Genomic DNA, 16337 nt, shown 5'->3' on the forward strand with positions numbered 1-16337 from the left:
TCATCTGACGTGGGGTATTAGAAGAAAACAAATGAAATAAGAATTGACTCAGAAAACCATAAACACCCAAATCACTAGATTGTGGGCATTGTTTTTTATAGGACTCAACTCCTCCATCTTAGTTTTCCACACAGTAATAGACCTCTGTGCCACGGGTCAAGAGAGCACACTATTAAAATAAATATGTCTAGTGTTTTCTCTACTCAGCATGCTATGAACAGGAAACAGTGGGATTTCTATGCTGTTTGCACCAATGAACTTGACATCTATTGATCATTACTTCAAGCATCAGGTAAATTTTATTTGGTTTTAAGTAGAAAGCAGTATTTTTGAGTTCTTTCTCTTGCCTCCTCTTTCTGTCTCCCATTTCCTCCTCTCTTTAGCCTTTTCCCCAAGCAAAACAGTTCATTCCTTACCCTACATCCCTTTCTTCTTGTTTGCCTGTGGTTCCAGTAAGTTGATCCAACTACAGTGGTGCATTTGAATATGGAGAGAAGAGCTTGAGTTTTCCAATATGGTGAATCCCCACAGCAAGGTAACATTTGTACTGAAGTCGAAGCGTCAGCCTACAAATGGCTGAATCTACAGATAGAAAAAGTCACTATCTTGCCTTTCCCATCTTTAGCCTAGCCAGAATGTATATGGACTCTCAAGCAAATACATGTTGGGAAGAACTGCTCTGTGTAAAAACTATAAATTATAATCACTTTTATTGCATCATTTTGTGTTGCTGAATTGGGAAAGCAACTAAAACTTAGATCTTGATTACGTCCTTGTAAATAATAAATATAAGCAGTAATTACAAATATGAAATAAATATATATTATAGTTAATGCACTACACTTTGCACCATATGGTTATATTATCATATTCCAAGCACCTTAAAACTACAGACAGATAAGCTTTCGCTTTCTCTAAATGAGTACAGCATTGCTGTAGACATAAGCCAGGTGCATAATGCAGACTCAGTTACAAATGTCAGCTAAATACCTGGTTCAGGTGATGCTACCTTCCCTCGCGTGATCAGTTCAGACTTGGTAAGAAAGTGTGTCAGACTCACAACATGCAATGTTCTGAGAAGATGAAATCACTTCCCCATCCTAGCTACAGCAGCCCAGACTGGGCTTAAATGAATTAACCTCAAATGCGATAAAACAACAACAACACATTCTAGACATCTCTACAGCCTCAAAGATTTTCCAGATATCAAGTATAGGGTAAGCCACCAAATAGAACTTATTTCCAGGTCATTTTTTTACTGTTTATGAGATAACAGTATTGAAAGTGCTCTTTTTTTTTTTTCATTTCTAAACTCAATCTGCTTAGAAGTTTACTTTACAGTTGCCGAGAAACAATGAAGATGCCATTTTGAATAGACCAGGTTAGAAGAGAACATATTTATTGAATGTCAGTTATAAAATTGAAGAACCTTCCAGCATCAAGCTTTATAGCACAGACTTTGAATAGTTCTGGATTCAAGTCTGGCTCTCCTGTTTTGTGTGTGTGTGTGTGTGTGTGTGTGTGTGTGTGTGTGTGTGTGTGTGTGTGCACAATAGAAAGTCTCCTCTCTGACTTCTTGCAGGGCTAGAGTCAATCAGTAGTGCTCACCACATAGAACTGATGGATGCACTAAGTGAGATGAGATAGACAAAAGCCTGTTCTGCCGAGGTGCCAGGGTTTCTCTGTGGTTTTGGAGCCTGTCCTGGAACTAGCTCTTGTAGACCAGGCTGGTCTCGAACTCACAGAGATCCGCCTGCCTCTGCCTCCCGAGTGCTAGGATTAAAGGCTATTATATGCAGGTGTTTGCTAATACTGGAGAAGAAATCCTGAAAAGGCTGCCCTTCAAAGTAGCTGTAGAGAAAGGCACAGGCTTTTCAGTGTCTTTCCTTTCAAACGTAGGTCTTATAGGATGCATATGTTTGTATTTACGGCAACTTTCATTTGAAAAGACTGGTATTTTTGCTTTTAAGGTGTTAAGTCTAATTAAAGAATGTTCTTCTGGAAGTTCAGGCTACACTGGGAATTCCTAGTTTCTCTACTATTTTGGGCCTTTTTCTGCAAAGCAATCTCATTAATTTGGATGGTTTGAAACAATGTATACAGCTTTTAAAATCCATTCTTACGTTGCTACAAATTATTGGCATTGATATAGCCTAGAACCAATTAATTTGTTGTTATCTTTAAACTTTCAAAATATTAGTATAGTTATAATGCAGTATTGAAGGAAAAAACAAAAACATCCACTCGGTTTATTTTTAGTTTCTTTTCTCTTAGGGAATATTATTTTAAGTAAATATAATTTCACTCCTTTGAAACTATTATATTAGCTATATATTTGAAGTCCTAGCCAGGTTATTACCATGTGAAAACCAGAAACTTAAGGCAAGACTCCATTGAAACTTAACCTTCCTATTTGTTACTTTTTTGATTTCTCTGTGAACAAACACATATTGAGAGACAGTGTAAGGGAGGAACAATTTCTCTGGTTCAAAACTGGAAAGGACACAGTCTATTAAGATGAGGAAGGCATGGTGGCAGGTGGATCTGTGGTGATGGAGGTGTGTGACAGGTGTCTGTCACAGTCCATCAGATCAGGAAGCAGAGAAAAGAGAATGCTGTGACTTGCTGTTTCAGCCAGGGTCCTTCAGCTCATGGCACAGCACGGTCAGTGTTCAGATCAGGACTCGCCTTCTGAAAAGGATTCCACAGACACTCACTGAGGTTTATTCCTTGAGGTTTCTAAAATGAGTCAAGTTGGTAAGGAGGAGTAACTACCACAACTGTTTGAGAGTGTATTTTGAAAAATACGCAAACTTTTATTAAAGAGGGAAATCTTGTAGCATTTGATCTGATTAAAGTCTGCTATGTGAAATTTTATATGGAGATTAACCTAATTTGTTTCTGACGCATTCCATGTTGTCAATCACTTAAACCAGAAACGGCTGCCATTCTTTCTCGACCCTTTCTGGGTCAAATCCTACCTGAGCTGTCTTGTTTCCTGTCACCACTTTACAAATGACATCAACAAATGACTTTAAAACACTTTTCAAATGACAACCCGAAAGATAAAATTAGGACTTAGAAGCAGTGTTTTTTTTTCTTTCACAGTTCAACTCAATGGATATTGATTTGCAAAGTATGCTAAAAACATTCATTCTTTCCTTTAGTGGGCTTCTATTGAGTAGACTTCTTATCCAAGGCACAAAGGAACATGTGACTTATGCAGAAGTCACAAAAGAATATTGGGTCAATTACAGAATGTTTATAATTTGGAAAGGCAAGCATGGATCTAAGTAATTAAAAAATATTCTGAAAACCATATTTAAAAGCTATGTGATAAAAACAAAAGGAAATGCTAGCTATAGCTTATAAATTAACTCCCTAGACTGTATTCTCTGTTAAGGATTCTACAAAGAGAACTTCAAATTCTAGCTGCACATCAAGACAGGCAGAAAGAATAGTCAAGCATCTTTCTTTCTGTAAATAAAACATGCTAGATGGGAGAGTTCCAATTTGAACCTTATATAACGTGGAGTGATTGGCATATACAAGGAGAACACAAGACTAAGAAGAAAAAAATGAATGCCATAATTGCTTGATAAATTTAGGTTTTATAAGTTTAAGAAATAATGAATATGTGTACTTCATAGATGAATCTTTACATCTGCCTCTAGGACACCATTCTGGCCTACATGCAATGGTTCATGGGTATATTTTAGTTTATAGTCAGAAAAATCTGTATTGTTTTTTTTTACAATATCTCTATTTCAGTTTTATTTTCTTCATGGGTCATTTGTCTGAATGTATGTCTGTGTGTCATGTGCATGCAGTGACCACAGAGGCCAGAAAGGAGTATCAGATTCTCTGGAACCAGAGTTGATATTTGGGAGCCACCATGTGAGTACTGGGAAACAAACCTGAGTCATCTGGAAGAGCAGCGAGTTCTCTAATTGTTGAGCCATCTTGCCAGCTCCATCTTATTAATTCATCATCACTTGTCTCTGTTTTTATGTTTAAAAATAACAAGCCACACGTACGTTCTTAAAATAGAATTGGGACCAAGTTATTCTTATCATCCTAATGGCCTTCACATTTTCACAAGTAAACCTTAAATAGGTAGAATGAAGTCTTGCCTCAGCTCTGTTCACCCCTGCTGGTCTGCCCATGTCCTCTCTTTCTTGTGTAGAACTAGAGTTGCCTCTTTGTATTTCTCACATAGAACTCGTGCAGTGCTTTGAATGTTCCTACTTTTCTTTGTTCCCTCCTATAATCCTGTCTCATAATTCTCTGCATTGAGTGTTGTGTCCTGTAGCCTCATTTACTTTAAACTCAGTTTTACATTTTATTGACCCCTTCCCTAAATGCATTATTTAAACGTGGGGGGAACCACTCTTCAAATCTGAAAACATCACACTTCCTTGTTTTATATTTTTTTCACACCCCTTATAGTTTGCCAGTGTTACCTTACTTTGTTTTACTTTGCAATGTAAAGTAAATAAACATGTGTGTATACATATACATCTATGTGTACATTGTATACATATGTAGAAAGAACATTCCAATATAAACATATATAATACGCAAATATAAATATATGGTATGCAAATATAGCTAGCCACATATATGTGCACACACATATTACATTATATCTAATAATATACAATTGGTATAATTACACACACACACATATATATATATAATATTTCATAGACAGTGAACTACTTGATAGGAAGTATTTATAGAATTAAGACTATAATATGTCTGTTGTTCCTCACTCATTGAGATTTTTAGATTAAAGAAAATATATACAATTTCTTAAACAAGCGAAGAAATAATTATATGAACATATTTTATTTTCTGTTTCATTTTTTTTGTAGCAGAATTTATTTTCTTGGTGATTTCAATATATAACTTTGGGGCATCATATTTTTGCCTTTACCTCTGTGAACTTAATGCCCAGATATGCCTTCTTCCCATCCTCACTCCCACCAATTAAAGGACAAGATAAAGACACTTTCCTTGTTCTCCAAATAATGAGGAGAAAAGAATGAGGAACTAGTGCATTCATGGAGTCTGTATCTTCTTCTTCTTCCATCCACGGTGTCTCCTTCCCTTTTGCCTCTGCCTGCTAATGAGTCCCACCTTAGGCTTTAATCTAGACAGGAACTAAATGTTCCTAATTAGAAGAAAACATTCCCCTTGTTAAAATTTGGAGAAAGGGAAGTCCTTTTCATCATCATGGCATAGGCAACCAGCTTTCTCCACAACTGAGCATATCATCGTAACATTTGTGTTGATGTAGTTGCTTCCTTAGAGACTTTTATTAAATGTTTCTGTAGACTGAGCGCTCTAGAAGCTTTAAATGCTATAATGTAATTGAATTTGAACCACAATAATAGACCTCTAAATTATTATACCCGTATTAGAGCTTGGAAACCTCAAGTTGGAACAAAATAGGCAATGATCCCCAACGTCCTCTGTCTGCTGATGAAGCTTATACTCAAACATTTGTCAGCCTGATTTCAAAGTGTTTCTTTTTCTACTTCCTGCATCCTGATTGCAAATATCTCCTCATGCATCAACTCTCCTCAAAAAAAAATTGTTTTAGTTTTATTCTCAGTCCCTAAAGGCATCCTTCAGTTACTAAAAACCTTAAGAAAAATCCATTTCATTTGTACCAAGGCCTCTTATTTTAAAACATTTTAAATTATCATCCAGAATAGAAACAATTATCTATTTAGAATTCATGTAGAGAAGTGAGTGACACAAATTTCTAAAAGCAGCCCATGGACATAGAAGGGGCATCTTTATACCAAAACTCATTTTGTTTCGCTGGCAGAAAAACAAACGCTAATTTGAGGGTTCAGGCTGCTATAGCCACTTTTCTGTTTATCCAAAGTAAAAGGATCACATATAGGACAGAGGTTTATGAGCTTTAGCATTACACATTCAGCCAAGACAGGGAATTCTTTTTATGAAAGATCGTGAATGGAATAGTACCTTCCTGTATATTTGAGGCTTCTCTCTCTTTTTTTTTTATTAGTACTATTGCTTTTCTTCTTGGATCTATTACTTAGAAAATGAAACTCCTGTGTCTATTGTTCCTATGCATGCTTTCTTGTTAAACCTACCTCTTGCCGTTTATTCTGATCCCATCTGGCCCATCATGTGCTTCTCCTGGGGACTTTTCCTGAGACACTGTGCTGCCTCAGGGTCCCTTTGGTTGTGGCATCATCTCCTTTAGTGCCTTCTGCCCTAGGCACACTAGCTTAAAGACAGTTCTGCACCATCTCCAGCTTCTATGATGATTTGTATCTGTTCATAGGATCATAGCTAATTAGCCTTAGTGGCTGGTCAACTGCCACAAAGATCTCTATGTTTTTGTGGGAAGTATCTATGAAAGTACATAGTGATTGTATAGGTTTTCAAGAGAAAAAAATTACCTTCTTTCTCAGAGGGGAAAAAAATATTCTATAGCTCTCTGTTGTCAAGCAGATCAAACCCCCAGATAGTTCAAACAGTTTCCCCTTCCCCCACCCCTGCTATGACCACTTCTCCTGTTCAAGAACCCCAGGCTTTTCCACCAGTGCCCTAGTCACATGACTCTGTTTTTCTCATCGCCTTTTCATTCATGTTATCATGTTCACCAGGCACATGACTCTGGAGACTGCTCGGGATCTGAGCTGCTGTTTGGAGTGACGTAACTGACAGCGCCTTCTACTAACCACCGAGGTTTCCAAGAGGCTCAGAGGCTCCTTCAAAGGAGACTATAAATATGTATGTAGATTAATGGAAATCAGGTTATTTTTTGAAATATAGAATGCTATTTTTGTTTTTCAAACAGATTTCTGCTCCCGTTTGCTGCTGCTTTTGTCACCTCCCTAAAGTCACCATCTTCCCACTCCTGTGCTTGTAGTTTTCCATCGCAGATCTAGCAAATCAGTGAGTACGCTTAGGAAGTTAAAGACATTTTAAAATATACTAGAGACAGCTGAGCACATACATTTATTTCTCTTAAAAACTTCTAAATGATTTACATCATTATAAATGGAAACTAAGATACTTAAGTGTAAGAGATATGTAGATTTATCAGATTAAATTCTCACAATTATGAAATGGATAAGAAAACCTACTGGTTTTTTAATATTAATTACTCTCACATGTAAATACTTTTATAATGCTAGTTCTTTAAATATTAGTTCTTTAACACATTCAAGAAGTATTTTCCAAAAGTTCCAGGAAAATTGAACACACACACACACACTCCCAAGCTATAAGGACACGCAGGTACACGCCATATACACTAATACATACATATAATGGCCTTAATGACTAAGACTTTCAACTTGGATGTAAAATTTGGCCATTAGACCTGGTGCAAGTCTATAATCCCAGGTACTAAGGAGATTGAGGCACGCAAGCTGCAGTTTCAAAGCTGGCATCAACTGCATAGTGAGTTTTAAATTAGTCTGGGCAATTTTGTGAGAACATGTTTCGAAACAACCAAAGAAGAAACACTTGGTAGTAGCCAAGCTCTTGCCTAGCTTGTGTAAGACCTTTGGTTCAGTCTCTAATACCACAGAAATACAGAGAGGGAATAGCTAGCTAGCTGAGTAGATAATGGATAGTATGTAGCTGGCTAGCTGGCTGAGCTGATGGGTGAATGGATACAGAGACACAGCATTTAGTACCTGAAACCTCATATAAAAGATGCTTTGTTTTATCCCAACCGCCCAATTCCCCAAGTTTCCCCCATCCTCCCCTTCTCACATTTTTCTCCCCATCTCCCCTTACCCCTATCCCACCCCACCCCCAAGATCCCAATTTTTGCTAGGCAATCTTGTCTACTTCCCATTTCCAGGAGGATAGCTATATGTTTTTCTTTGGGTTCACCTTCTTACTTAGCTTCTTTAGGATCACAAATTATAGACTCACTGACCTTTATTTATGGCTAGAAACCAATTATGAGTGAGTACATCCCATGTACATCTTTTTGGGTCTGGGACACCTCACTCAGGATAGTGTTTTCTATTTCCATCCATTTGCATGCAAAATTCGAGAAGTCATTGTTTTTTACCGCTGAGTAGTACTCTAATGTGTATATATTCCAAATCCTACTTCATGTTCTGGCTTTGTGGGAGCCTAGCCAGTTTGGATGCTCACCTTCCTAGACCTAGATGGAGTGGGGAGGACCTTGGACTTTCCACCTGACTGCTCTTAGGTCTGGAGAGGGAGGGGGAAAAGAAGTGGGGGGAGGTGGAGTGGAGTGGGAGGAAGGGGAGGGAAATGGGAGGATGGGAGGAGGCAGAAATTTTTTTCCAAGAAAAAAAATAAATAAAAAAGAAAAAAAAGAAAGAAACTTCAACAGGACTTGATATTTTTTGTCACCTAACGGGCAAGGACAAGATGCTCTCTGTTCTTCATTCTGAGTATGCCCCAATCAATGCCCTGCACATCTGTTTCAATTAGATTAAAATGCAAATGAAAAAAAAAGATGCTTTGTATATTTAAAGGAAAAGAGTCCTAAAATCTCAGGTTTATTCAGATTTTCCTTGTTGACAATCACAGTTAGCAGATAACCTTATGGATTTGAAAGAAAAAAATAGTGAAACTGTAACTATAGAAGGGTACTGAAGAAATAGTTCTATTTCCATAATCCTTTAATAGACTGATATTTACATGATCTGAATGCCTAAAATGATTTTCAGAGTATTCTATTATAGAAAATAAAATGGAATATATTTTATGCTTTGGAATCTTTCTTTGGCTGAGATAATCATGTATGTTGTTCATTTTTCCTATATTGAGTGATGATTATCCCCATTTTCTCACAGAACTAACAAATTCTCTTTGTAAAAAGGAATAAAAGAAGATAACCACTGTCACACATGTTAAAGAAATAAAAGAGAGAGAATAAAAAATGAAAAGGGAGTCATGAAAAAAACCACAGAACAGAAAGTCATTCTCTTATTTTCATTGAATTCCACACATATTCAGTTTGATAAACAGTCCCCAGATATGTCTTGGTGGCTTGGACCGTTCTCTGTTTAATACCCACTTTCTATATCTGTTCTTCCAAACTTACAGTCCTCCCATCTCTAGGTCCAGCCAACGCTACAGTAAAGGTTATTATCACTCAGTGGTACAAATCAAAATGTCCATTCTCTTGGAAAATAAAACAGAGATTGAAGAAAGCATGTGCATCTGAGTACTTGCTACACATTTTCATTCCAAAAATATCTCCCATATAGATGAAAATGATTATATCACAATTTTGTCTTTGAAGCATACTTATCCTTCAAGATATATGAATTATGTTTTTATTTTTTATTTTGGTGAATGTGGTATGTTATAATTCAATAAGTATATTTCTCCAGATAAACCTAAAATAATATTCTTAAAATATTTACCTTCTAAGAAATTTTTATTTCATGCTTGTATTTTATAATGTGAGAATCAGGCCTGTAAACAAAAACAAACAAGTGTAAAGTAATAAACCCCTTCATAAATTCATCTCTATTTAAAACTATCACCAGAAAGTTTTATCATAAAGCAGAATTCCATTAATTTGGATGACTCTTTGAATCTCTTCCATTTTAGATCGCCTATGTTATTAAAAGACAAATATATAACCAAGTTTGTTTAGTCAAAACAAAATTGCTCAGCTGTTAATCCTGTTTTTTCACTCATGGGTTGAACATTTTAGTTGAATATTGCCAGTAGATACAGTATTTTATTTATAGAAGAAAAACAAACACAGAGGAAGACTCTTCACTGTATTTAACCATTTTTATACAAGTTTATCAAATGAAGATGAGTTCTGGATCATCACTTCTAGGAAGGAAAGATAATCTTAATATCTCCAGCTAGATCCTTGTGCAGCTGAGGAGAGGGAGACTGAAATGTCCCTATCCTATAGCCATACTATGAATATCTTGCATATCACCATAGAACCATCTGGTAATGGATGAAGCTAGAGACAGAGACCCACATTGGAGCACTGGACTGAGCTCCCAAGGTCCAAACTGGACTCTCTGAACGTGTCAGACAAGGAGGGCTGACTGAGAAGCCAAGGAATGGCACTGGGTTTTGATCCTACTGCATATACTGGCTTTGTGGGAACCTAGTCTGTTTGGATGCTCACCTTCCTAGACCTGGATGGAGGGGGGAGGACGTTGGACTTCCCACAGGACAGGGAGCCCTGCCTGCTCTTTGGACTGGAGAGGGAGGGGGAAGATGGGGAGGGAAGGGAAATGGGAGGAGGGGAGGAAGTGGAAATTTTTAATTAAAATAAAGAAATAAAAATAAATAAAAAAGAACGATAATCTTAGAATGAAATGTGTACTGTACATGTGAAATCTTTGAACACATAAATCTGTGCAAGTCCATTTTTCATGCTTTTGTACATATATTGCAATAAACACTGCTGTACATTGACATAAAGGAAGCATCCATTACTTTCCTTATAGTGAGCTTTTTCTTTTCAGGCGGAACATCCACTGAACCACCTGATAGCAAGTCACATAACTGCCTAGAGTGCCCATGCTGTGTAAATTTTGATTGTCAGTGTTTATTCTTAAAATTCGATAGCCTCATTGAACTGGTCATTTATAAAGCTTTCATTTCCAGAGAGACAAACCAATAATGGGAGTAATTGGTTTTGTTGTAATAAACTACTTCATTCATTTATTTCTTGAATAATACATGAGTAATAATACGATGCATATTTCAGCAATGTTCAGAGTTGTGGTTGAGGAATAGATTTATCAGCAGTCTTAGCTCTATGCACCATAGTTTAGCAGTAAAAGTTATTATTTGTTCACTGATGTGGAGGGAAAACTATACTAGGTAGCTTATTATATTAGTTTATTGCTGCTTATAAAATTAACATAACATTATAAACTTATGTAGTTGTTGAAATGAAGATGATCTCGATAGGCTCAAAGGTTTGGTCCCCAGATTTTGGAGCTCTTTGAAAGATTTGGAAGGTGTTTACTAGTTGGAGAAAGTGGATCTTTGGAGGGTTCAAAGGACAAGAGATATTCATTTAACCATTTATTATCTCAAATTCTCAAGGTCTAACTAAGTGTGTTTGACAATTTTCTGACCTTGAGCACTCAGGACTGAAATGAAGATATTGGAGCTGGTCAGTGCTTGAATGGACACAATGGGAAAAATATGTTCATTCCATGTTCATTCCTTATTCATTCTGCTATTTCATAGAATCTGGCTTTTTCTAGATGTTTGATTGATATTCCCTTTCCTTTTCTTACTGATGGTCCGGGTCTTCTCTTTGCTCCTGAAAACCACCTGTCTTCAGTCTATTTTGGCTTCTCTCACTAAAATGGCATCAATATTCTGTAGAATGCTATGGTTCCGATATCTCTGATTTTATCTTTCACTGTGCATTAGAGAAAATCCTACAACTACAAGGCTCATAAGATAGGTTTAGACTTGCAAAGATAACCTCCAATGAAGGACATTTGATTAGTATCCTAATTACATCAGGTCAGCATATTTTGTCATGAAGGTAACAACATCAAGCAAGCAATGACTGGAACAAAATTTGGGGGACATTCTAGAATTTTCTATACTACAATTTAGGACACGTCTCTTTTTGAGCATTAAAGCTGAATTCAGCATTGGAGAAAAGGATAGCAACAATGAAATATGGAAATTTGTAATATATTTATAAAAATATAATAAGACTGTTCATATGTCCAGTGTGTGTGCTCAAATTTGAATACAGATATGGATATTGATGAATGAATGACAAAGAGAAAAAACAAGTATAAAAACCTGAATAATTACAGAGAATAAAAGAAAAATGCAGGAAGAAGAGTAAATATCCATAAAAAACTGATAAGACAGCTCTAGCAAGTACAAATTGATATACTTAAAGATGTGAAGATGCCTAGTAATCAGATTTGTATGTTTGAAAAAGTTAAGAGGTAGGTAGAACTGAATAACTATATAGATAATAAATATAAATAAGTAATATGAGCATCATTTGTAAGCAGCATTTAATGTCATGGATCAAAAGATTTGCCTGCTCTAGAGAACAAGGTTACAGAAGCAGAAATCAGCTTATTGCAGTAAATTCAGAAAAGAAGTAGAACATATGGATAGAGGCAGCTTGTTCAATAACTCAACATAGAGAGAAATGAAGCTGCCCATTGTAAGATGCTGTGTCTTCTGGGAAATGATCATGTAACAGCATCACTGTTGACATTTAGGCTCAGATAATTTTTTTTCTGTAACAGATTGAGTAATGTCTCATAAGATATTCATTGAGCATCCATTGTCCAAACTTTAGATGACCAGAATATTCCAAACATGGCCTAAGGCTTCTGGGGGATCATTCCCGATTGACTGAGGACTAGTGATTTAAAAGGTTTTCATGCTGATTAAGCAATCAGTGAGTGAATATAATTGCAATTAAAAGGTAAGTTGGAATATCAAGATACCCAGTGATGAAATAGATCTGGCCTGTGGATCCTGGGGATAGGAATTTTAATTTTTTCCTTTTAAATATTTTTATATATTAATTGTTTATTTCATGCAATATATCTTGATCTTGTTCTTACCCCTCCCCACTATTATCTTACATTCTCCCTTATTTCCATATCTAGCCTATTTTTCTTCCAATTTGAGTTGGCTCAACATTCCTAAGCATGGCACCTACCCTCAAGCATGGTTGAGATACCCATTGCCACTTCTAGAAGAAAACTGATTTTTCCTCTTCACAAAACTGTCAGTTGTGAATAGTTCTTGACTATGGGTCGGACTTTCTGCTACTTTGCCTCCTCAATGCTAGGATTTTGTCTGGCTTGTGGTTGCGCTGCTCTTATGCATGGAGCCTATCTATGAGTTATGTCTGGAAACCAATATTTTCTTGGTATCATTCATCAACTCACAGCCTTGGAATTCTCCTACCTCCTTCTTCCCATAGATTCCTGAACCTTGGAAGAGGGCTGTGATATAGATATCCCAGTTATGGTTGAGCATTCCAAAATTTCTTGTTATCTTCATTTTGTTCAATTATGTCTCTCTTTATTAACTACTATCTACTACAAGAAGAATGGGAACATTTAATGATAGAGAAGCCTAGGAATAATAAAGAGGGTAATTTCTCAAAACAAGTTTTGAATAAAAGTATCATAAGTTGTCACCTAGTAATGAAGTAGCTAATAATATTCCTATCCATAGAGATCAGACATTCTTTTCCTATCATTCACCTAAATTAGGACAATTAATCCAAATGTGGCCCTTTCTCTCCTTTCTTTTCAGTATTTTTCCTCAGGCATGGCTTACTTCAATAGTGATCCTTAATTAAAAAAATCTTCCTCATTGAAGAGTCTTATAGTTAAATTTTTTCATGATTATATAATATCAGCTTCTAGACAATAAATCTGAATTCATTTTTAATAACACTGTAATGAGCTGTTCTCTCCTTACTGTTTAAAACAACACAGCTCTCCTCTCTTACAATTCTGGAGCCTGGGAGGTAAAAGGCTTATGAAGCTGAATTCTAGCAAAATCTCAATATTGAGTTCATTCTGGAGGATGTAAGATAGAATCAATCCATCACCCTGTCTTCTACGGATTCCAAAGCCCTCCTCTTTCCACTGTTCGTGGTCCTACGTTTATCTCCATAGCACACCATTTATCCCTTCCATTTCTGCACGCATCATCTGTTTTCTTCTAGTGTCTTGAATTCCTTGTCTTTCAAAAGGACTTTGCTAATTTCAATAGGTCCAATTGGATAGGGCAGGATAATCTCCTATCCTATCCAAAATTTGATCACATCCATAAGGTCCCTTTTGCCATAAACAGTAGTATCGGCTGCAGGAATTCATATGTAGATAGCTCAGGGAGCTCACCACTAAGTCTCACCTGAGATGGTAAAAGGAATGCTGTGAAAATATGGTGGTAATGTGTAGGCTACAGTCAGGATCCAAGAGGAAAATTTATATCAGATATTCATTTTATCTGAACAAAATCAAGGCTTTGGTCATATGATCTACCCTGTCCTGCCATCAAATAGGTGTATCTTGGGTCTGAAACTTTTATAGGATCATTGGCCTTTAAAGAAGGAAAATGTGCGGTGCTGGTTGCTGTTCACTTTTTTTTTCCATTTTTATCAAACTACTAGAAAATCTGGCAGTTTAATTTCTGGTACATTGGAGGCCATCAGGTGTTCTTTAAATGCAGCCTCTCCAGAAAATAAGTCTCATCAGTACCATCTGGCAAGCCTACATTAACAAGGGAACAAGTGGCAGACTCAACCTGTTTGGGATACATATTTCATACAATGTAATGTCAACGGAAGCACAAGCGCTACTGATCGCTAGATTGCAAATGGTCAATGGAGGTTGCTTTATTGCTGCACATTCTGTTACTGGCCATATGAACCTTGAAGTCTGCTTGCTACTTTATGTCGTCTGTGATCGGTTGCATAAGCCGTACACAACACCCATTCTACTAAGCATTGATGCAGGAAATAAAATGATTGCAACTAGAAGTGGGTGTGGGTGTCTAATACATATAAATGTAGCAAGAAACCATTAGACAATAAAAGTTAGCTCCCAGATGGTCCAACCATCTGGAACATAAATCCATAAAGGTACTTGTGTAGTAGTTTTGCAATGAAAAATCAGACCTCACTGAGAATTTTTAGTGGGCACTTACGAAGTTCACTGTTAACATTAGTGTTGATAAATGACAATTATACCTGTATACAGACTTACATTCATCAAGATAGTGTCTGGAAGCTCTGAGCGTCTACTAAAGGAGAATTGTATTACAAACTAATTGGTCTCAGGGAGAATGCTTCCAGTCAGTTTAGTAAAACTCTTTCATTCCATATAAGTTTAGGAGATAGCATTCATCTATTTGAATTTTCTCTTGTTTTCCCATTTAAATCCCTCACAAATACTAACTAAATGCTTGCCTTAATTCTCTCTTACAATCTCATTTCACAGCTAGGCGAATAAGATGAAGAAAAATGGTAAATTAGTTTCGTACTTAGTAAATAAAAAATGGAGTCCCTCTGTTCTAATATGACTTTCGTCTGAATCAGACTAGGCAATGAGAAAGGCTTCATCAGGACATCATTGCATAGGGTATCCTTCTTCATCTCATTACCTTACGCATGAACATGACCTAGGCCTACAGCATCCCACAGGTCCTATTATAGTAGTGTTTCTCTCTACTGAGAATTTGCACAAATCCTCCCAATTTATACTTGTAACATTCCTTTTGGAAACATTCAAGTGACAACTATTTGGAAATGTATTTTCTGCAATGTATTTTTAGAAAACTATATTTTTTTTTATAGATTTAGAGGGCCATGGCAACAACAAGCCTATCTGTGTGCTATGGTTTTATTTACATATTTATGTGTTTTTTAACACTGAATTGGTTCCTCTGTTGCTGTTTTCTATGGGATGAGAGATGAAGAACTGAAGGGCTGAATTTCAATGTGATCTATCTGAGAAATGTGCAATAAACAGCAGACAGATTGATTTCCTAGAAACCTGTCATAATGAGATTGCACAGGATATAGGCCCAGCTTCGGGATTATTCTTCAGTGATTTCTGTGAAAACAGGGACACTGCCTACCATCAAATCCCTGTTGTTTCCATAATAGAACTTTCTTAACACTTAGGAAACATGCTCTCTGTATGATAACATATTCTGTAAAAATCTCTTTAAATGGACATGACCATATGGAGACAGTATCTTTCATAGTTAAAATGCTACATGTTGAATTTGCAATCCTATATTAAACATTAAATTATAAGCTTACTAATTTTTGATTCAATATGTATTTTATTCATATGAACTCCTTAGATGTCAAGCATGAGTAGTTCACATAACGTAAATGAACTGGATTCCCTCATTAGTGAAGTCCGGCACTTTATCTTTGCCATCCCTCTGTAATGGAATAGGGTTAGTTATTAGCTGAAAATAATGTTATAAAGATATGTATTTTAAAGTAAAATGGGATTCAAGTTTTCCATGAGTAGCATATTGAAATTGTGTTCACGATGAAGTGCTACATATAATTTTATTCTGGAATTTTAAGTGTCTTTAGTAGATACTGGTTTTTTAGCATTAAATACATCCTGTGAGTTCATTCTTAGGTCCCCAGTGCCATAAAACTTCAACAAAAGGATATGGGAGATTCTAACTGCACTAATGTTGTTAGAGAAATCATCATTAGTCAATGTTCTGTTTCAACAGAGGATTGGGAGCTGAATTCCCATCTCCCTTTCTGTCTGTTTTTATCTGCCGGATGCATAGGATATTTCCCCAGGAAGTTTCAGTGCAAT

General features: G+C 36.3%; 1 protein-coding gene across 1 annotated transcript in view; it reads left to right on the plus strand.

The window, feature by feature from the left end:
- The window catches only part of Kcnd2 (potassium voltage-gated channel subfamily D member 2), a 487521-nt gene that overhangs the window by 187991 nt on the left and 283193 nt on the right, over window positions 1–16337 (plus strand). The window lies entirely within an intron of this gene.

Source organism: Microtus pennsylvanicus, chromosome 19 (genome assembly GCF_037038515.1).
Source record: "Microtus pennsylvanicus isolate mMicPen1 chromosome 19, mMicPen1.hap1, whole genome shotgun sequence".
Lineage (NCBI taxonomy): Eukaryota > Metazoa > Chordata > Mammalia > Rodentia > Cricetidae > Microtus > Microtus pennsylvanicus.